The sequence below is a fragment of the Oryctolagus cuniculus genome, chromosome 2 (assembly GCF_964237555.1).
Source record: "Oryctolagus cuniculus chromosome 2, mOryCun1.1, whole genome shotgun sequence".
In the NCBI taxonomy this organism is placed as follows: domain Eukaryota; kingdom Metazoa; phylum Chordata; class Mammalia; order Lagomorpha; family Leporidae; genus Oryctolagus; species Oryctolagus cuniculus.
Window position 1 is genome coordinate 169,407,538 of NC_091433.1, and position 23,990 is coordinate 169,431,527.

Consider the following 23,990-nt stretch of genomic DNA (forward strand, 5'->3'; position numbering starts at 1 on the left):
ACCTGGTGTGCCGGCACTGTAGGCGGAGGATTAGCCTAGTGAGCTGCGGCACCGGCTCAAATAAATCAATATTTTTAAAAAAGTATTTGAAGGACTGTCATTGTAGCACAGTAAATTAAACTGCTGCCTATGATGCTGGCATCCTATATGATGAAGTTCCAGGCTCCTGGCTTCAGCCTAGCCCAACAATGGCCAATACAGCTATCTGAGTAATGAGCCAGTGGATGGGAGATCGATTCTCTCTCTCTCTCTCTGCCTTTCAAGTAAATCAATAATTTTTTTCTATTTTTAAAGATTTATTTTATTTATTTGAAAGAGTTACAGAAAGAGGTAGAGACAGAGAGAAAGGTCTTCCATCCGCTGGTTCACTCCCCAGGTATCTGCAACAGCCAGAACTGTGCCAATCCGAAGCCAGAAGCCAGGAGCGTCTTCTGGGTCTCCCATGTGGGTGCAAGGGGCCAAGGACTTGGGCCATCCTCCACTGTCTTCTCAGGCCACAGCAGAGAGCTGGATGGGAAGAGGAGCAACTGGGACTAGAACTGGCACCCACGTGGGATGCCCGCACTTCAGGCCAGGGCTTTTACCTGCTGCGCCATAGCGCCGGCCCCCAATAAATCTTTTCTTAAAAAGATATTTGAGGGGGATGGTGTTGTGGCATAGTGGGTAAAGCCTCTTGCCTGCGATGCCAGTATTCCATATGGGTACTGGTTCGAATCTTGGCTGCTCCATTTCCAATCAAGCTCCCCACTAATGGCCTGGGAAAATCAGTGGAAGCTGGCCCAAGTGTTTGGGTCCCTGCCACCCACTTGGGAGATCAGGAAGAAGATTCTGGCTCCCGGCTTTGCCCTAGCCCAGCCCCAGCCATTTTGGCAATCTTAGGAGTGGGCCAGTGGATGGAAGACCGCTCTCTCTCCCTCTCTGTCTCTCTCTCTCTCTCTGTGTAACTCTTTCAAGTAAATAAATAATTTTTAAGGTACTTGAGTCCCAGATGGACTCAATCTCCCTGGCTTTGTCCTGGGCCAATTTCTAGATGGTGTGGGCATTCAGGGAGTGAACTAGCAAATACAAGATTTCTCTCTTGTCTGTGTCTCTGTCTCTGTCCCTATCCCTTTGCCTTTCAAATAAAATGAAAAAGATGCATTTAATACACTTAACCTACATAGTTAACACAATACACTCTAAATTATCAGTTGCTTACCCTCATGGCTGTGTGGATGACTGGGAGTGATTGGTCACTGCTGCCACCCAGCATCACCAGAGAGTATTGTACAACATATTGCAAGCCCGGGAAAAAATCAAAAGTCAAAATTCAAGGTATACTTGCCTGTTGAATGTGTATTACTTTCACACCACCATAAAGTTTAAACAATTTTAAGTCAAATCATCATAAGTCATGGACCCTCTGTACTCTACTACTGTAATGACACTGTATAAATCACTTGCAACTCCAGTATAATGAGTAAGGGTTAAAAATAACCATAGCTACCATCATTTGTTAAAGGATACTAATATAAACATGTAAATTCTGACATTAATGATGTAAATGTAAGTAGAGGAAAAGTAAAGAGTATAGATATTTTTAAGATGTATTTACTCATTTGAAAGGGGGAGTTACAGAGAGAGGGGAGAGATACAGGGAGACAGAGATCTTCTATCCTCTGGTTCACTCCCCAAATGGCTACAATGGCCATGGCTGGGCCAGGCCAAAGCCAGGAACCTGAAACTCCATTGGGGTTTCCCACACAGGTGGCAGGGGCCCAAGCACTTGGGCCATCTTCCACTATTTTCCCAGGCATATTTTCAGGGGACTACATTAGAAATGGAGCAGCTAAGACTCGAAACGGCACTCATATGGGATGCCAGCATCACAGGTAGCTGCTTAACCCATCGTGTTATAATGCTGGCCCCAAGTGTGGCTTTTGTATGAAGTTGATGTTAACTTGTTACAGTGTAAGACAGACATAAGGTGCAACTACAGTTATATTGTGCAAGCCTTATGTAACTATAAAGCACACCCTGAGAGGCAGGAGGTAATGACTCAAGTTCTTGTGTCCCTGCCATCCCTGCCATGCATATGGGATAGACTGAGTTCCAGGCTCCTGGCTTTGGCCTGACCCAACCCCGGCCATTTGGAACATCTAGGCAGTGAACCAGTGGATGGAAGATCAATCAATCAATCAATCAATCTCTCTTTCCCTTTCAAATAAATAAAATAAATAGAGAATTATTTTAGAAATTAAAAATGGAAACTCAAAATACCAAAACTTTGGGATACCACAAAAATCAGTTCTAAGAGGGAATTTTATAGTGATAAATGCCTACATGTAGGAAAAAGAAAGATCTTAACTTTACACCTCAAGGAACGTGAAAAAATAAGCCCGAAGTTAGTGGAAGGAAGGAAATATTATAACAAACAAATAAAGTAAACTAGAAAACCAATAGAAAAGATCAAAGAAATTAAATTGGTTTTTTGAGAAGGACAAATGAATTTGACAAATAATATCTAGGCCAAGAAAAAAAGTCAAAGGACTCAAACTAACAAAATTATACCTGAGGGGCAGCATTGTGCATTAAGCTGCTTCTTGAAAAGCACACATCCCATATTTGAGTGCCAGTTTTTTCTTTGGCTTCTCCATTTCTGATCTAACTTCCTGCTAATGCACCCAGGAAGGCAGCAGATGACAGCCCAAGTACTTGGGTTCCTGCCAACCACCTTGGAGACCCAGCTGGGGTTCCCAGCCTGGTCCAGCCCCAGCTATTGTGGGCATTTGGGGAGTTAACCAGTGAATAGAAGATTCATTCTCATTTTCTCTCTCTCTCTCTCTCTCTCTCTCTCTCTCCCCCCCTTTCCTTGCCATTTTTACCTTTCAAATAAATAATTTTAAAAATTATACATGAAATATGGGACATTACACTAATACTATAGAAATACAGGGGATTGGGCCGGCACTGTGGCTCACTTGGTTAATCCTCTGCCTGCGGCGCCGGCATCCCATATGGGTGCCAGGTTCTAGTCCTGGTTGCTCCTCTTCCAGACCAGCTCTCTGCTGTGACCCAGGAGGGCAGTGAAGGATGGCCCAAGTGCTTGGGCCCTGTACCTGCATGGGAGACCAGGAGAAGCACCTGGCTCCTGGCTTCGGATCGGCGCAGCGTGCTGGCCATAGCGGTCATTTGGGGAGTGAACCAACAGAAGGAAGACGTTTCTCTCTCTGTCTCTCTCTCTCACTGTCTATGACTCTACCCATCAAATAAAAAAAAGAAAAGAAAAGAAAAGAAATACAGAGGATCATAAAAGATTACTATGAAAAATTATACACCAAAAATAGATAACTTAGAAGAAATGTGTATATTTATAGAAACACAACCTACCAAGATTGAGTCATGTAAATGTAGACAATCTAAATAGACCAATAAGTAAGGAGATTGAACCAGTAATTAAAAACCTCCAAATAGAAAAGGTGAGGACTGAATGACTTCCCTGTTGAATTCTACCAAACATCTAAGAAAGAAACACCAATCTCTCAAATTCTTATGAGAAATTCAATAGGTGGGAGCATTTCTACATTCATTTTTTGAGATGAGTAATACTCTGATAATAAAAGACACTATAAGAAAATAAGATTATAAGCCAGTGTCTCTGATGAACATAGATACAAAAATCCTCAACAAAGCACTATCAAGCCAAATTCAATAGCACAGTAGGCCAGTGCTATGGCTCACTAGGCTAATCCTCTGCCTGAGGCTCTGGCACTCCAGGTTCTAGTCCTGGTTGGGGTGCCAGTTCTGTCTTGGATGCTCCTCTTCCAGTCCAGCTCTCTGCTGTGGCCCGGGAAGGCAGTGGAGGATGGCCCAAGTGTTTGGGCTCCACACCCGCGTGGGAGACCAAGAAAAGCACCTGGCTCCTGGCTTCGGATCGGCATAGCACGCCGGCCATAGCTGCCATTTGAGGGGTGAACCAACGGAAGGAAGACCTTTCTCTCTGTCTCTCTCTCTCACTGTCTAACTCTGCCTGTCAAAAAAAAAAAAAAAAAAAAAAAAAGCAAGCACAGTAAAACAATCATATACCATAATCCAGTGAAATTTATTCTAGGGATGCAAGGATGGTTCAAAATGTGATTATAAAAATAACCATCTCATTAGATTCAGAAAAAGTATCTGACAACATTCAACATCCTTTCATGACAAGAACTCCCACAAATTAATTATGGAAGGAATATATGTCCACAGAATAAAGGTCAGATAGGACCAGACCATAGCTAAATCACAATTGTTGTGATATTATGATACTAAGGTCAAGAATAAGTCAAGGATGCTCACCACATTACTTCTAGACTAGAACTTGAAGTTCTAGATAGTACTTGAAGTTCTAGTTGGTACAATTAGGTAAGAAAAAGAAATAAAAGTCATCCAAATTGGAAAGAAAAGTGTTGAATTATCCTTGTTTGAAGATGATAGGATTTTTTTTTTTTTTTGGACAGGCAGAGTTAGACAGTGAGAGAGAGAGACAGAGAGAGAAACGTCTTCCTTCTGTTGGTTCACTCCCCAAATGACCGCTATGGCCAGCACGCTGCGCCGATCCGAAGCCAGGAGCCAGGTGCTTCCTCCTGGTCTCCCATGCGGGTGCAGGGCCCAAGGACCTGGGCCATCCTCCACTGCCCTCCCGGGCCACAGCAAAGAGCTGGTCTGGAAGAGGAACAACTGGGACAGAACCGGCACCCCAACGGGGACTAGAACCTAGGTTGCCAGCACTGCAAGCAGAGGATTAGCCTAGTGAGACGCAGCGCCGGCTGATATGATCTTTAATACTCAAAACCAGGAACACTCACCAGAAAAACTGTTTGAACTGATAAATGAATTCAATATGGTTGTAGAATACAAAGTCAACATAAAAGAATCACTAGCATTTCTATACACTGACAATGAGCTATCCAGAAATTAAGAAATCACATTTATAGTAACACATAAAATAAAATACTAAAAAATAAAGTTAATTAAAGTGGTAAAAGAATTGTACACTAAAAATGACAAAATATTAATAAATATAAGATAACATAAATAAAAGCTATACCATGTAAATGGATTTTTAAAATTAATATTGTTAAAATGTCCATACTACTTAAAGTGATCCACATATTCAATGAAATCTCTATCAAAATTTCAATGATATTTTTCAGAGAAATAACAAATGTCATCCTAAAATTCACATGGAACCACAAAACCCTGAATAGTCCAAGCAATCTGGAACAATAAGAACCAAGCTGGTGTGGTGAGTGCTGTGGTATAGCAGGCTAAGCCGCCACCTGAGGCACCTGCATCCCTCATGGGTGCTGGTTCATGTCCCAGCTGCTCCTCCTCTTCTGACCCAGCTCTCTGCTATGGCCTGGGAAAAAAGTAGAAGATGGCCCAAGTATTGGGCCCCTGCACCCATGTAGGAGAATGGAGGAAGCTCCTAGCTCCTGGCTTTGGATTGGCCCAGCTCTGATCCCTGTGGCCATTTGGGGAATGCATCAATAGATGGAAGATATTTCTCTCTGTCTCTCCTTCTCTCTGTCTGTAGCTACCACTCAAGTAAATAAATAAAATTTTCAAAAAAAAAAAAAAAAAGAACTAAGATGGAAGTATCATACTACCTGATTTAAAAACTCAAGGGAACTTGAAAAAGTTGTGGGTAAACGTCTTAAAATACAAGATTTGAAATCCATGCAGTTTTTTGTAATGTGCATTTTCAAAGAATTTTTTGAAGATTCACATATATACAATTTCAACATTTTTACACCAAAATGAACTTACATTTTAATGCCATTTTCCCACAAACCTTTTGAGTTACCTTCTATGTATTACAAAACCACAATAATCAAAACAGAATGGAACTGGCATAAAAAAAAAAAAAAAAGACACACAGACCAAGGAACAGAATAGAAATCCCTGAAATAAATCCACACATTTAAGGTCAGTTTAACTTTGATAAAGTTGTCAAGAATACGCAATAGAAAGGAAAGTCTATTCAAGAAATAATGTGGGGAAAACTTTATATCCAAATGAAGAAAAATGATATTGGACCCTTCTCTCACATCATATACAAAAATCAACTTAAATGGATTAATTTAAATATAAGATTTGAAACTAAAAGAAAACTTAGGGAAAATTTCTTGGAGTTAGTGTGGACAACGAATTTCTGGCTACAACTCTAAAACAGGCAACGAAAGTGACAAGAGATACTTGAGAGTGCATCAAACTAAAGAGCTTCAGTACTACAAAGGAAACAATCAACGGAGAGCAGATAATCTCTAGAATAGTAGAAGATATTTGCTAACCATATATCTGATGAAAGTTAACATCCAAAATATGTAAAGAACTCAACTCTATAGCAATAAAGCAAATGATCTAATTTTGAAACAGGCAAAAGATTCGAATAGATATTCCTCAAGAGAATACAAATGGCTAACAGTTATGTGAAAAAATATTCAAAATCACTAATGACTGGGGGAATGTATATTAAATCTACAATGAGACATAACCACATATGGCCTATTACAACAAGTAATATCAAAATGACAAGATACAAGTGGTGGTGAGAAGGCAGAGAAAAAGAAACTCTTGTATACTGTTGGTTGGGATGCAAATTAGTATAGCTATTATAGAAAATTGTATGGAGTTTCCTCAAAAAATTAGAATTATTATAAAGGAAACTCACAGCCCAAAATGTTTATGAAAATGGGTATTATGAGAAGAACTATACATGGTTTTCAATTCTGTCACAACAAATAAACTTATTTTTTAATTCCATTTTCCATGAACTTTTTAAGTATTCTCATATACCTAGAGAAAATAGAAGCAGCATGTCAGAGACATCTGAACACCTAACGCTTGTAGGGGAACTATCACAATAGCCAGGCTAGGAATGGACGGATGCATAGGTAAAGGTGATAGAACCACAATGGATACTATTCAGCCTTTCAAAAATCTTGTCCTTTGAGATAACATGAATGAATTTGGAGGACATTGTGCTGAATGAAACAGCCAAGTAGAGAAAGACAATTATAGCATGATATCATTTATATGGGGATACTTCAAAAAGTTCTTGGAAGGTAAAATTAAAAGACAGGTTTATTGGGGCCGGTGCTGTGGCGTAGTAGGTTAGGACTATGCCTGTGGTACTAGCGACCTATATGGGTGCCTGTTTGTGTCCCGGCTGTTCCACTTTCAATCCAGCTCCCTGCTATGTCCTGGGAAAGCAGCAGAAAGATGGCCCAAGTGCTTGAGCCCCTGCACCCATGTGCAGGAACCTCTTGGCTCCTAGCTTCGGATCGGCCCAGCTCTGGCCACTGTGGCCATTTGGGAAGTGAACCAGTGGATGGAAGATCTTTCTTTCCATCTCTCCCTCTCTGTCTGTAACTCTACCTCTTAATAAATAATTAATAATTAATTAATGATTAATTAATTAATAATTTAAAACATTTTTAAAATTTTAAAATAAAATAAAAGGCTAATTTTTGGAAAAAATTTGAAATCCATGCAAATTTTTCATAATACCCCTTTTCCATGAAGCTTTGGAAGACTATTACTAAAAAGTTGAATTGATACAGAATTGTGGTTGCCAGAGGCTGAGGAGGTGGGAGGGAAAGGAGGAGGTCTTCGTAAAGGGAGGAAGTTTCAGTTAGGATTTGTAGGTCCTGGAGATGGATCATGTACCACGGTGGCTTTAGCAATACTAAGGTGTGGTATGCTTGAAAACTGTTGTTAAATGTTCTTACCACAAAAGGTTACGTGAGTGATAAATATCTTGATTTAATTACTACATAATGCATATATATATCAAAACATCATGATTCATAACATAAAGATATATGATTTTTGTCTTTTATATTTAATAAAGCTAGGGAACAAAAAGAAAACAGAGGGAGTTCATCTAGTCACTGTTGAGTTTCAGATGTTGCTAGCCCCAAGTGACAACTGGCTGCATCTCATGAGTAGGAGAAACACTCCTCCATCGACCACAGAAATTCTGAGAGGTAATAAATGATTACTGCTGTTTAAAGGCACTTGATTTATTACATAGAAATAGGTAACTAATAAAACATATCTCCTGTTTCTTCTAAAAGTCATGATGTCTTTTGTAGTTTACCTTATATCATAAACATTGCAAATGTCATTAAATATCCTTAAAGAGTCCAATGCCATTAAACAGTCTTCCCAAAACATAATTTTTGCAGATGGCTGCACAATATTCCATCATATTGATGATGTTGCTTTTAAAAATTCAGGGAAACAGAATTAAAGATAATTAATATTTTTCATGAACCATATGAAGGCCCCCTCATATATAGCATAATGTAATATGAGGATAAATATATATATGAATATATATATATATGGAGATAGGTAAAAAGTAGGTGTTTAAAAAAGCAATGTCATAGCCCTAAAGAATGAATCCCCACAATGATGAAAAATTGGCTGCGAAAAAATATACGACTACTTATCAGGAATGACAGGGTTACAGACTATTTGGGCTGAGATAGGGATTTAGACACAAACCAAGTGTTATCCAGGTACAATTTGAAATCCTAAACTATGTCTTAATTTTTTTCCTTCTCCTAGAGTACCTGGTATAAGGGAGTACACATACCAACTTTCTAAACTTATGTTTAATGAATGAATGAATAAAAATCTTAAAGTATGCAGAGATCTTCATATATAAACATTTGTTTAGCATTACACGGTATATGTGTTATAGTATTTTTGAATGTATGTATGTTAAAGTATTTTTGAAGAGGGCAAACTCACTGAAAATTGGTGAGGGCTTCATCAAAGAAGGCAGATTGTGCTTCGTCTAGAAGGGCAAGTTTAGGTTTAGAGAAAGGAGGGAGGCATAGACCTAGCTGGCCAGATCATCACAGGGAAAACTGTGGCCAGGGAAAGTGTGGGACACATTGAAGGCTAGTTAGCAGGCATATCGGTTAGGACCAGAGAGAGAGAGAGAGAGAGGGAAAGGGAAGTCAGAATAGGGTCGGGGTGGGGCAGGGGGATTCTTTAAGACTTAAATGTATAGTGCAGTAGACAGTTTTCCAGTCCCAATTCAGTCTTCTCTTTGCTAAAAACTGGTTTCTGGAGAGAGATGCTTGCCTTGTCTCAACTTCACTTCTTGCATTTTCATGAGACATACTTTTTCTTATAACAACCATAACCACTTTGAATGTATTTCTGTTCCTTGCACTCTGGCTAAGATCCCGGGCAGTTCCTAGACATTATACTTGCAGAAGGATGGAAGGTTGAGTGTATGGGAAGCCCCTAAGGGAAGGAAACCACCTCTAGGGTTACTGAGAGAGTCTATGAATAGTTTAAGAAACAAGAACGGAAGCAGTAGTGATGGGAAGGGAGGAACGGATGTGAGACATATTTAACAGGAAAAATCAATTGGGTTACAGGAAGGCGAAGGATACAATGGAGGACAAGACGGTTCGAACCTGGATGGGATGATGTCGCCATTACAGGAAATGATACCAGAGGCGGAGTAGCTAAGGGAAGAGGGCAGAACTTTTATCTTATACGTGATCAGTTTTAGGTGATGATGGAACATCAAGGAAAAACACAGTGCTGACAATTAGACACCTTGTCCTAGAATATAGGGTACAGTTCTAGAACTCAGAGCTCCATAAGCAAAATCAGAGTTCTTTACAGATTGGTGCCATGAGCAAGTTCTCATGGGGAGAAAGAATTAGGAGGGAGCTAGAAAACAGAAACCTGTACTAAAGTGTTACTTTTTTTTTTTTTTTAAGATTTATTTTATTATTTATTTGAAAGTCAGAGTTACACAGAGAGAGGAGAGGTTGAGAGAGAGAGAGAAGTCTTCCATCTGATGGTTTACTCCCCAGTTGGCTGCAATGACCAGAGCTGTGCCAGGAGCCAAGAGTTTCCTCTGGGTCTCCCACGCGGGTGCAGAGGCCCAAGGACCTGGGTCATCCTCCACTGCTTTCCCAGGCCATAGCAGAGAGCTGGATTGGAAGTGGAGCAGCCAGGACTAGAACCGGCACCCATATGGGATGCCAGCACTTCAGGCCAGGACGTTAACCCGCTGCACCACAGCGCTGGCCCCTAAATTGTTACTTTTAAAAGCAGAGGGAAATAATGCTCACGAAGATGGGAAGATCCAAAGGAACTTGCAGTATTTCAGAATTCAATAGAGAAAGGAAAAAGTTAGGCTATGAAATGGGACTGGGAAGAGGAGTAGAAAAGCTGAAAAGGGACTGTTCATTATTTAGAGTCTCTGATTTTCTAGTTTCTAGTGGAGTGGGGGAAAAGAGAGCATCAGAATTTATGTGCTGAAAATCTGCAAGAGAAGTGAGGAAATCAAGGTGGTCCGTGACAGATGCACACGGAGAATTCCAGCTGTGACACTGGGTGATCCAAGTGGGTGACTGGAGGGGCAGGAGGTTTAGGCAGGTGGGGCAATAGTTTTCATGGCAAAAGAGAAATGTGGGTATTTTGAAGAAAATATTGTAGAAGCAAAAGAAATTGAGAGAGAGGATACCGAAGAAGGATGAACTAAGTGAGCTGGTGGGAGCTCCTGAGATAGAAACACAGACATGCACCCTGCAGTGCGAGCACACTGTTTGAGCAGCACACAGCTCAGCTGCCCTATCCTGTTTTTGTCACTGTGTCTCCACTACCAGTGGAAAAAGTTCTGGGACCGGCAATGTGGCATGGTGGGTAAAGCCGCTGCCTATGGTGCAGGCATCCCTTATGGGCACTGGTTCCCATCCCGGCTGCTCCACTTTCAATCCAGCTCCCTGCTAATGGCCTGGGAAAGCTGAAGATGGGCCAAGTGCTTGGGCCCCTGCACCTGCGTGGCAGACCTGGAGGAAGCACCTGGCTCAGCTCCAGACATTTGGTCATTTGGGGAGTGAAGCAGCAAATGGATGACCTTTCTCTTTGTAACCTTTTGTCTGTGACTCTACCTCTCAAATAAATACATAAATCTTAAAAAAAAAAAGAGTCTGGTTCCTAGACATAAGAAATTACATGATGGGGTTCCCAATGAGATTGTTCTCTTGGCCTAGACTGCTATTCTTAGGGCTACAAACATAATCTCAACACACTATTGTTATTTTGTGAACACTGTTATTACTTTGTGAAACCAAGCAGCTGCACCCCTCAACCCAGATGTCTTAACCTTGTCTGAAGTTCAGTTGATGTCTGACCTCATCAATCCTTCCTCATTAGCTTGTGATTTAAAAAAAAAAAAAGGTAATATCTGCAAAATCCAACAGTTAATGGCATTTCCTAAGATTAAAAAAAAAAAACTGACTTAAAAAGCACGTTTGACATTTGAAGGCTCGTTGCATGCACTGCCTCCCCCTCCTTTTCATTGCCCCAGAGGCCTCAGAAGATCTTTCTTCAAAACTATTTGTTTGGGAGGCAGAGAGAGATGAGAGAGGGAGTACACTCTCATCCACTGGCTCATTCCTCAGATGCACACAATGCCCCAGGAGTAGGTCAGGGTGTAAGCTAGGAGCCAGGAACTCAGTCCAGGTTTCCCACATGGTTGGCAGGAGCCCAGTTACTTGAACCATCACTGTGACATCCCAGGGACTCCACTGAAGGAAGCTGGAGTCAGAAGTCACAACCAGGAATTAGGTCCTCTGATAAGAAATGCAGAAATCAAACACAGGGCTAAGTGCCTGCCCCAGGATCATTTCTCGAAGCCCCAAGTCCTCCCTGCCCTTCCCCCCAAGAGAAATGAGCAATGTTGCACCACTCTCTTTCTCACAGGCCTCTCTCCATCTTCTTTGCTTCTACCTCTCAGCTAGCTGTTACTTCAGGAAAACCTTGCCGCATGTGGGAATCCAAAAAGGTCTGACTTTAGCTACACAATGAAAGCAGTGTTAGGGTGTTTTGTCCTTAAAAAGGCAAATACAAAGTTTGGGAGCAAACTTAAATGTAAGTCTAAAGAAAGGTCTCTCAACCGCAGAGTCACTTAGATAAAGTAGTCCCGTTAAGAAAGAATTATGTCTATTTCATTATTCTTCTTTAGTAATTTTGCTTTCCTAGCAATTTTAACAGACAAAATAAATATGGTTATCTCTCATGCCTGTCCCCAAACTCAATACAGCATGTGGCACGTCCTGGAGCCTCTAGCAGTGTCTGTTGCTTTGGATAAAAGGTGATTGTGAGTTGAAAATGAATCTTGATGTGAATGGAATGGGAGAGGGAGCGGGAGATGGGAGGGTTGCGGGTGGGAAGGAAGTTATGGGGGGGAACCCATTGTAATCCATAAACTGTACTTTGGAAATTTATATTTATTAAATAAAAGTTAAAAAAAAGAAATAAAAACCTGGGAAACAATTTGCAAAAAAAGGTGATTGTGAGTTGAGGAAGTATATTCTTTGTTTTTGTTAGTTATTACTGTGCTAATTAATGTAGTATAATTCTTAACATATTCATATCTGCATAATGTATTAATATATTAATACTATCCCATTATAAATTCTTTGTACTGATTTACTTATTAATACAAATGTATAAAACATAATTTAATACAAATGATAATACCTTCTGAATACATTGGAGTAACTTCATTGTGGACATATTACATTTTAGGTGCACGTACCCAGTCACTATTTATAACTTTGTTTCTTTGGGGAGAATGGAAAGTGAATTCAGAGAGCCAAGAAAATTAAAAACAAGCTTTTGGAGTGTTACCAATTCGTAAATCATGCAATGAATGGTCATTATTTAGATTTCAAATGTCTTTAACTTTTATTTTGATTTTAGAATTTTCTGACTGCTTTAAATCTACCTTTATAATCAAACCCTCATGGAATAAGAAATGAACCCAAAATATGATTGCTCCAGTTGGCTGCAACTCATTGCCAGGACTTCAGAAGCCGGTCTTTCCAGGTCTCTGCAATTGGCAGAGCCATGAGAACCTACAGTGTCTTGCAGTTCTGTCCACTTCCACCAGTTCTATTTTTGTATCTCCATATTTAGTTCATAGAACTATCTTTATCACTCCAGCTGACCAGCATGCGAGTCCCTGAGGCATTGTAGTTATACACGACTATTGAAGCGTACTTCCTACCCTTTACATAAGACAAGGCAAAATGCAGAAAAGATGTCAGGAAAGGGTCTCAGTGTTAGAACTGCATGTGTGCTTTTATTGCTGAAGATTTCTTCCTTCATACTAAGTTTCATGCATGATTAAGACTCCAATGTTTATCTTGCCTTATTCTCAATTGAGAAACCCATAGTTACCCAGCCTAAATGAACACTTGTATTGTTCTAAAAGCCAAATCTCAAAATCTGCCAATTCTTTGCTTGCTTTTTGATTATTCAGTTTAGTTAATAATTGTTAAGACTTGAATCCATCAGAATGGAGAATAATGTAACTCCCAAATAAATAGTAGCATCTCACAACCAGAATTCAAATGTTATGTATGTAACTGTGGGTAAAATGACAACTTTTCTGTTTAGATTTGCACCATCCAGTACAGTAGCCACCAGTCAAACTGAAGCTACTGAGCATTTGAAGTGAAGTTGGTCCAAAGTGAGATGTGCAATAAACATAAAACACATACTGGATTTCAAATGCTTGGTACAAAAAGAGGAAAATAAAATATTTTATTAACAAATTTTTTTATCTTAATTGCAGGTTGAAAATGATACTGTTTTTGATATATTTGGTTAAATAAACTATATTATTAAAATTCATTGTACCTTTAAAAAATATTTATTTATTGGGCAAAGAAACAGAGAGCTCTCAACTGCTGCTCTGCTACTCTGCTCCTCAAATGCCTGCAGTGGCCAGGGTGTTCCAGGCTGGACTGGACTAAAGCCAGGAGCTGGAACTTGATTCAGGTCTCCCACATGGACCCAAGTATTTGAGTCATTCCCTATTGCCTCCCAGGGTGCATGTTAGCAAGAAGCCGGAATTGGGAGAAGAGCTGGGACTTGACCCTAAGCACTCCAGTATGGGGTAGAGTGTCCCAATGGGTGTCCTAACCATTAGGCTAACCATTTACCTCATACCTGTTGTTTTTAACATGGTCACTAGAAGTATGTAATGAACCATGTCACTCACAGTGCTGGTCCAGAAACCTCCACAAAAAATAACTTGACCAGTACATGGCCTTTAAGGCTAAGTCAGTGCTGCTGCTGCTTTGTCCTCCAAAACTCAAAGCTGCTGTCAGATTTTAGTTTCCCCACTAAAATTAGTTTCCCCATGCACAGAATTTTAATAGTATCCAACGAGACATAAAGGACACAAGTCACTACAAGAGCCAAATATTACTGCAGCATAACACCTATTTATTTAACTCTTTCCTAACTTATACCATGCCCCTCATTTTTTTCTTCTTCTTCTTTTTAGAAGTTTTTATTTATTTATTTGAGAAGTAGAGTTAGAGAGAGAGAGACAGAGAGAAAGTTCTTCCATCCATGATTCATTCCCCAAACAGACACAACAGCTGGGCCGATGCAAAGCCAGGAACCGGCAGTTTCTTCTAGGTCCTTACATGGGTGCAGGGGCCCAAGCACTTGGGCCATCTCCTGCTGCTTTCCCAAGCCACAGCAGGGAACAGGGAACTGGATCAGAAGTTGAGCAGCCAGAACGTGAACCAGAGCCCATATGGGAGGCTGGCACCTCAGGTACAGCGCCCCATCCCTCATTTTCTTCTAAGGGATTATGAACTGTGCCCATCTCATGGCATGGAAACTGAACAGCCAATCATGAATTCCTTAGAGTTTTTGTTGTGTCCCCCCCCCCACCCCGCCCCGCCAGCCTCTGTCCATTGCTGCTAAACTGAAATCACAGCAAATAGAACAATGAATTTGATTTTGTATCTAATGGAAAACAAAGATTTTTAAATGTGCTTATCTGGGCAACCAGCAGCCGACCAGAGGCAGCAGAGTTACAGAAACGCGGTTGAGCCTCATTACTGGCTTTGTGCACAGGGAGGAGCTCACCCTGACCCTGAATATTAATACACATAAGAATTCAGTACCAAATCCCTGATGTAGGATTACTGGATTACTGAATTAAAAACATATTGGAGGCCATTGCTGCCAGCAAAGAATTGTGTAACTGCTGGTAAAAACAATAGCGATTGCAAAAGTAGATCGAGAACAAAACAATAACATTTTTGTAATGTTCTGAAATCATCTCATGAATAAGGCTGAGATTGGTTCCACTGCATTTCCCAGTCTGATTTGCTGACCATCTTGTCTGTCCATCATTGTTCTCCGCCGTCCATTTCCTCCAATTGTCAATTATTACTAAAACATAAAAAAAAAAGTGTGTGTCTTTGTTTCCTGTTGCTGATGGATGCAGTGAAGTCATGGAGCAGGCAGTGCATCCTAAGCTTTTCCATTACAATAAATTATGCTGTCACAAACAGGATACAGCTCCTCACTGCACAACAAGGCTCTCAATGGCGCTGAATTAGCACAAACTTTGTCACCCAAAATAGCAAGAAATTAGAACAGAGACTTAGAGCTCTTTGTTTTAAAAACATCCTGGGTTTTATCCTTTATTACAAAAGTAGTACCGGTGCCGGGGCTCACTTGGCTAATCTTCTGCCCGCGGTGCCGGCACCCCAGGTTCTAGTCCTGGTTGGGGCACCGGGTTCTGTCCCGGTTGCTCCTCTTCCAGTCCAGCTCTTTGCTGTGGCCCGGGAAGGCAGTGGAGGATGGCCCAAGCGCTTGGACCCTGCACCCGCATGGGAGACCAGGAGGAAGCACCTGGCTCCTGGCTTCGGATCGGTGCAGCGCCGGCCACAGCAGCCATTTGGGGGGTGAACCAATGGAAAAGGAAGACTTTTCTCTCTGTCTCGCTTGCTCTCTCTAACTCTGCCTGTCAAAAAAAAAAAGTAGTACCTACGTATTACGCTGGAGACAAATTATAAAAATCATCATTACCCCACAAATTTGAAATTCCTATTGTTAAAGCTTGGCATAGAATTTTTATCTTGTAACACTTTCTCATACATGGATACATGTGTTTAAGCAAGTGGGATCACACCATGTATACAACTTTGTAGCCTTACTTCCCATTTACTATGAACAGTTTCCAATGCCATTAAATATTTTATTATAATTGAGTAGCTGTAAAATTCCCTACACCTTGGAAATTCATTTAGCCACTCTTTCATTTTTGTATATTTAGGTTAGTTACCAAGTATGTCTTACAAACAGATAAAGATTCTTTTACATACATTTTTATTTGAATCTATGACTCTTTCCTTAGGCAATATTCCTAGAAGATAGACTTCTCATTTTTTACTAAAAAATACTATGTATTTTAAAATATTTACAATAAAATATGTAGGTAGGCTTCTTCATCATAAAGGCATGTATGTGTGTTAAAAGTTTAGTAACCAAATATGACATATGTGCCTTCCTAAAAGGGTAAGCAAGTGAAATAAATCTTAACACTTACAAAGCTTAATATAGATGTAAAACTGGTCTGTGCAAAATGCCCTCTGGACCAGTTAGCTATACAGCTGTCAGGAATTCCATGAAGTCCTTTTCCAGAATCACACAACCAGCATCCACACCATTCCAGACCACCCCATTGTGCCTCGGCGAGTGCTTGCTAATATAATACTGTTTGGAGCTTGCAAAGGAAGAGCTCACTTCCAGTGCCCAGCTCTGCAGTCTCTGAGCTGGGCTGAACACTGTTCACGGGGATCACCACTAGAGGGCAGCCAGGGACAGGGAGAGGAATTCAACATCATTCTTGGGCTCGATTTTTTCTCTTCACCATAATCTTCATTTTGCCACATAACGAAGGGAAAATCAAAAATGAGTCACTGAAGTGGAAAGCTACTTAGATAAAAGTAAACAAATAAGAAATCTCGGTGCATAAGCCAATCCTATAAGAGAGATAAATCAAGAAGTGCAGGATTTTATTAGCATTACCACTGTTAGGAAGAATAAAAGAAATCTGGTTAGAATTTGGGTTATAGCATGAAAAATTGGTACCTTTAGACCTCTGCAGGTGATGAAAGTAAAATCCACTGCAATATCCTTGCATTTTTCATGCGAATTAGCAGGCACACGGGCTTTGGCCTCATATATGCCTGGGTTCCATTTTCTATCTCTCACCAGCTGTGCTATCGTAGACAAGTTATTTAACTTCTCTGAACATCCATTTACTCATCTATAAAATGTGACTAGTGGTGGAGCCTGCCCAAAGGTGATTGTGAGCATTAAATAAAATAATAGAGCCTGGATGTGTAATGAATGCTCATTAGAGGTTGGCTGTCACTTCCAGTGGTTACCTCCCTCCTAAATTACTGCCCATTTTCAGTTGTTTGTTTACTTTTTTCTACCTGGCTCTCCATCATCATCTCAAATTTAGCAGGACTGAAACCAAAATCGTCATTTCTCTGGCTAACTCCCTGACCTGCTGCTGTCTCTTTGGTCATTTCTTTGGACCATAAAGTATGTTGTCCTCTTTTTTGTTTAATAAATTAATTTGAAAGAGAGAGAGCGAGCGAGCGAGAGAGAGTGCTTTCCAATAGCTGGGGCTGGGCCAGGCTGATGCCAGGAGCCAGGAATTCCATCCAGGTTTCCCATGTGAGTGGCAGGAATGTAAGTACTTGCATCATCATCTGCTGCCCGCCAGGTGCATTAGCAGGAAGCTGGATTAGAAGCAGAGCAGGACTGGCACCCACATTATGATATGGGATACCAGCAGCTGAACCCGCTGCACCACAATGCCTGCCCACATCATCTTCTTTAACACATTCTCTCCTATTATTATATTATAAGAAGGAGACCTTAAAAATATGTTTTGATGATGTGGAGTTGCTTATTGGCCTGTAATAGAGAATGTGAGGGGATGAGTACATAGGAGAAAGGGACTCTCCAGAGGTCATTATTCCAAATTTCAGGTTCCTGTAGATGCACAAAATCAACAAGTAACGCCCCTTCCTCCTCTGACCAGCATGAGGCCAGATGGCAGGAGTGTGCAGCCACCTGACCTAGTGCTTCTCCTGTTTTCAACACATCCCACACCTGCAGAGTCTATTTGACAACTTCTGATTTCCTTGCTGCTTCCCATGGTCTATTCAGCAACCTGATTTCACTTATATTTAAATGAGAGGGCCAAGGGTGGTTTCTGCTACATAAACTGCAAGCACATAGTGATTCTAGGAGTCATACTGAGAATGAACAATAAATGTCTATTAAATGGAAAAAAGTTATATTGGACAATTTTTTTTCAAAATTAGCTCTCACTTATAATGTTCCCAAAAGCTTGAAAACACATCAATTACTGTGTGAAACTATTAAGCAATTCCTGAGAAATGTATTTCCAATAACTAGCATTTCGTAGATTTATAAGCACCCGTGGACATCCAGGAACCAGTGACCTACAATGAGACTTTTACAAGTGAAAAAAATAGATTCTTAGAATGAAATATATAACTCATAATTTTATCTATTGCTTAAACCTGAAGCAGTACTAAGCACTTCTCTGAGTTCCAGGACAAGATGAATCAGGACAGCTCTGAGCAACCTCTCCACCATTACAGCTCCGTGCTGTGGCAATTAGCTCGGCTACCTTAGACTGTCTGTGGGGTCAGAAAATAGACTGAGAACTGATGGTAGCACTTGAATGTCCTGAAAATAAGCTCTGAGTTTGCTTCTTCAGGTCTACCACATTCACCAAGATTGTTTCCTCGCAACTTAATTTCAACTAAGAAATCACGACTTTTCTGTTTAACAGCATCATACCCTCCTATGGTGTCCGTGGAATGAATTATCATTTTCTAATCAAAAAAAAAAAAAAAAAAGACCCTTACATTTTCCCAGGAAATGAGACCCACACTGAGCCAGAACCGAGTCCTGGCCTCCTATGCGGGTCCTGGCTGGCGCTGCACTTCTGACTTCCAGTTTCTCTATCTTCTTACGACAGATTCTAAACATCCCAATCTCAAACAAGGATAAGCCCAAATCACAGAAACACATTTCCTCCTTGTCTTCCTTTTCAATAAACCACCAGAAACGTATTCCTTTGTTAGTTATTGTGGTGACATCAATCAAGTTACTCCAACACATAACTGTGGATATTATCAGCAGTAGATGCAAATAGGGTGCATCATTTAAACAAATGTGCTTGTTTAGGGCAAGGAATGTTCAAAGAATTCAGAATGTCCCTAGGAGCTTTCCAAGTTTCCGTGGGCAGCATCAACTGTTCTTGGATTTAATCCATTTCCTTTCAACCTTTCCACTTTCAAACCCAGTGACATTTTTCAAGGCATTCAGAAAATAGATGCTGAAAGAATGTTTTTAAATAATAATTTAAATGCAAATACTTGCTGTGAGCAGTTTCTAGCCCTGGAAACAGTTCACTGTTTTCTTGTTGTTTTTTTGTTTGTTTGTTTGTTTGTTTGTTTTTGTACTTCTTGAAAGTTCTTTTCTGAAAGTGAATGTCCAGGAAAAGAATATTTATATTTAAATAAATAATCTTTATCTCCAATTAATTTCATATAAAATTTAAATTTTGGTTAAAATGACTTTTTCTAGAAATGTCTATTTTTGCTTGAGGACCTGTTTATTAAATATATTCTAAGCCGTCATTGATCAAAGAAACCATAGATGGATATTAATTAGCTTTTCAAACAGGAAAACAAATACCAGAAAAACACTTTTTTCTGAAGTGATCATCCATGAAATTATTTATACTATCTAATCTCCTGATGATAAAGAAACTATTGAAGTTAGTGGAATAAAGTTATCCTAAGGAAATTATTATTTTATGAAATATTTATTGTTAAGACTAACAATGTCAACTGGGGCAGGTTTCTATACTCCTTCAGAGGTAAAAATAAGGCCCACTGAAAAGTTACATGCCCTCAAACCACAAGTATTGCCCATGCTAACATCAATATAATTCCTGAAATGCATGAAGATACGACAGACTGAAACACGACACATACCTTAATTCGCAGATGTGTGATCATTTATAGTTCCTCCCACTATTGAATCATCTTTTTCTTTCCACTTCATCAATTTCTAGCAAGTTTTCTCTTCAATGTGTCTAAATACCTAGAGAGCCCTGTTCTCTCTTCTAAAATGCTGTCATCACCTCCATTGCCCAAATGCAGTTCAAAAATAAAGAGGGGGAAAAAATGAAAAGAAATTTGCAAGCTGCTTACGCCTAACAACAGTCAAGCTGCTAGGCTTTGAGTTCAATGAATTAAAGGTTGTTTGGCTAAATGGCAGGCACACTTCCTCCTATTCTTTCCGAACTTAGTTTTCCTGCCTCCAGTGGGGCTTTTTCCTTTCCAGGGCTATAAATAGGCTGAGCACTGAGGAAAGAAGGCAGGAAATGCATTTGATTAGAAAAAGCAGCCCAAGTTAGGGCCCTGTGTGTGTGTGTTTTCCAAGTGAACACCAATAAACAAGCTAAAGAAAATTTGGCCTCAAATAACTCAGCTTTGGTATACGCACCATAGTCAAATTATCCTTAATTTCTTATAGTCTCAGTTTCAATAGAAGTAGTTATGTCCTATAAGCAAGGCTTGGGCTTGAAGATGCATCATTTTCTGATAAAATACTATGAATGAACCTACTCCGAGTCCTTTATTTTCTATAGGAGTGGCATGTAAATGGAATTTCTAAGAGACAAAGGATGTGTGAGGTAGGAGGCCTAGGGAGGACTTTCGTTGTTTTTCTTTTGGGGTTGGGGGAGAAGAATTGAAATGCTTTTTGAAGCAAGTTTCAACATAAGAAAGATACCATTGGGTGAATAAGAAAAGCAGATATTTCTGCTTAAAACAGTTTATAAACTGGTCATACATCTGCAACCTAAACTAATAACCCACAGTCCTACTACTCAAAGTTGTTCAACTTCCCTCATAATTATAGACAACACACACTAAATAAAAATTAGTTATCATTTTCACATAGATTAGCAGATAAAAATTTGGATAATGTTTGAGGCTGCTGAAGTGTAAAGAGATAAGCATTCATACAATAGTACATGGAAGTTTATGTTGGCATAAACTTTTTGCAAGATAATTCTCAACTTCATTCAAAATATTAGCTAGAGTAACAAGATACTAAAATGAGGTTGATTCTGTGAAGTGAGAATTTAAGTGTGGAGAGGGAGGGTGTTTTAGTTGTGACATTCATATTTTATACTCTTGTAATTATCTTGTGTGGGTCATACTTTACAACATTAATTTTAAAGACAGAATTTTTAAACTGCTATTACTTAAGTTCCTTCATATGAATCTATTAAATGCTTATTTATTATATGTCATGCAATCATCTATCATCCCTATCTCTCTGTTTACATAGGTACTTCAAAAAAGTTCATAGAAAATAGGATTAAAAGATTAATTTATTTTAATGTAAAAAGTTTTGAAATTCATGTATAGTTTGTTCATCATACTCATTTCCATGATCTTCTTGAAGACCCTTCATATCTGTCTATCTACCTAAAAATTTATCTATCATTCCATACTACTGTCATTCAACATGACACATTAATTTCCCAGCTACTTGGAGAAGCTACCTAAAGCAAGCCAAAGCAGTGCAAAGAACAGGCCAACTGTATTTAAGGGAGAGATAAAAGAGTTCATACACTGTGGGCAGTCATGATAAATATAAACTTCACTAACACATATATTTGAAATTTATGAGTCACCTGAAACAAGACAAAACCAAAATAAACTGTGATAAACTAAAATTAAAAGTTGATCATGGAAACAAAACTTCCTGTTTCCTATTTTTGTGTAGTGATTTGACAATTGTTTTCTAATCCATCATTTCTTGTCCCTTCTTGCAAAGCCTTCTTCAATAGAAACAATAGGCTATTGAACAATGAACTCAGCCAGAGCTATGGGGAAAAAGCAAGACTATCCACATCCCAGGTGCAGATTGGGAAGGAAAATGTGAGCAAGAGAGAGAGGGAGGAAGAAAGGGAGAGAGGGAGAGAGAGAGAAAGAGAGGGAGATGGAGAGAAAGTGAATGACTTCCTTGTAATAGCAGAAAAGATGAAGGAAATCCATGGCTGTTGGCATAGAACAGCCACAGTGTGTTGAAATAGCTGAGTTGACATTGGCAAGAACAAGGCTAGCAATGGGGTGACATGTTTTGGGGAGCCAGCCGGGCTCCCATGTGGGAAGAATGAATGTTTCTAAGAAACTAAGGATATTCACCAGGCTTTCACTGTCCTCCAGAAATGGTTATTCTCCTTTGGTGGAGAAATATTTTACTTCTACAAAAAGAAAAAAAAAAACAACTGCACAGAGCTTCCACTAAAACCCATCTCTAGGCAGGAAGCATTTCACTTTTAGGGAAAGATCTGCTCTGTATTCTTAATCTAATGTTAATGGCAGACTCTCTCAAAAGGTATAGGGGAGAAAGTGAATGGCCTCGTTAGGGAAAACAATATATAAATTTCTTGAATTATTTTGGTTGCGTAAGTGGAGGAAAATATGTTTTTATTTCAAAAGTTTCAATATGTACAATCTAGAGGACCTAAGCTCAAGCCTAAAGTAAAATAAAAAGAAAATCTATTACTATTATCCAAATGAGCTGAATGCACTGTATGTACGCATTGAGCCTGTGTGCCCATAGATTTCTTTTAATATAGGAAACTAATTATTTTTAAAGTTTATTTATTTGAGAGGCAGACAAACAGAGAGCTCCCATCCACTGGTTCACTTCCCAGATGCCCACCATAGCCAGGGTTGGGACTCGCCAGAAGCTGAAAACTCAATCCTCGTCTCCCACAGGAGTGGCAGGAACCCAGGTTAAGTACTTGAGCCATTAAATTGCTTCCCAGTGCCTGCATTAGTGGAAAGCTGGAGTCTGGAGCAGGAGCCAAGGATCGAACACAGGTGCACCAATGCGAGCCTCAGGTGTCTTAACTGGCGTCTTACCATTAAATGAATGCCCTCACTCCCCACCCATAGGTGTTTTTAATAATAACCAATATTTGTCCACAAGGGTAGAAGCTCTAAGTGATTACCAAATTAGAGGCTCTACATGGTGTTCCTTTGACTTGAATTGTTGTATTGTGCTAATAAAAGTACATTCAAATTGCTGCAATGATTACTTAAAAGAATGTAGGTTAAGGATGGGTCTCTATATTTTAGAAAGAACATTAAAAAGATGGTTGAAAGTTAGGGAGGAATTCTTCATCCCAAAAATAAAATTTGAAAGTTGGCAGCTCTTTGAAGAAACTAGAACCCCTTAGTGAGATAGAAATGAAATGTTCGCATTAATTTCATTGAAATGGACTTGTGCTTATCAGTAGTTCATTTTTAGTTAGCCCAAGTCTCAGTAAACATAATATTAAAATTACCTTGCTAAATAAAAGAGCTCACAATATCTCCCAGAAGAAGCCCAGTTGTGGTAATTTTCAGAGGGAAATTTTAACCAGGCCTGCCTTCGCTTTGGCTTTGGTCTCTGTTGCCTTTCTGTCACTTTGCCACACACCTAAGGTAAAATACCACTAGTTTCTAAGTAACAACAACAACAACAAAGAACCTGAAGACTCTTTGATACTAAATGTCTATAGCTTGCTCACTTTTGCCAAAGCTAAAATCTGATGTCACAATAACAAAAGGAAATTCTAGTTGGTGTTGTAGTAAAATATTTTCTATTAACTCTGAAACATGGACACTCAATTAGCTGTTTCTGTCAGTTGTGTGTTGTTTTGGGAAAAGGCTAATCACTATTGGCAGCAGGAAGAAGCAAAATCATTACTTGGAATAAAGCATGCATGAAAGAAAACAGACCATTGTAAGGATAGCATGGCTCAAATCTGAAGGCAAAGGGAGACCACCATGGATGCCAAGGACTTTGGTACCTAAATATTACATTATTTTATAGAATATTTGGAAGGAAGCAGGGGAAGAAGTAGGAGAGAACATGGTGGTGAAATTAATTTACTCATCAACAATGAAAATTATTGTTTTGGCAGTCACTCTAGTCAAATAAAAAGCCACATGGTAGTCTGGTTACTGATTTAA

The 23,990-nt window shown here is 39.6% G+C and overlaps 1 protein-coding gene across 6 annotated transcripts in view; it reads right to left on the bottom strand.

Moving 5' to 3' along the window:
* Window positions 1–20,268, bottom strand: part of RASGRP3 (RAS guanyl releasing protein 3) — a 136,826-nt gene extending 116,558 nt beyond the window's left edge. For 2 of the 6 annotated variants that reach the window (XM_070069713.1, XM_070069709.1), the window contains exons 1-2: window positions 19,941–20,268; window positions 19,317–19,420 (exon numbers count right to left, since the gene is read on the bottom strand). The gene's annotated coding sequence lies outside the window, so the exon portion shown is untranslated. Of the gene's footprint in view, window positions 1–18,803; window positions 19,421–19,940 lie in introns of all 6 variants that reach the window. The other 4 variants (XM_070069715.1, XM_070069710.1, XM_070069714.1 and 1 more) reach the window with 2 other exon arrangements.
* Window positions 20,269–23,990: the final 3,722 nt, after the last annotated feature.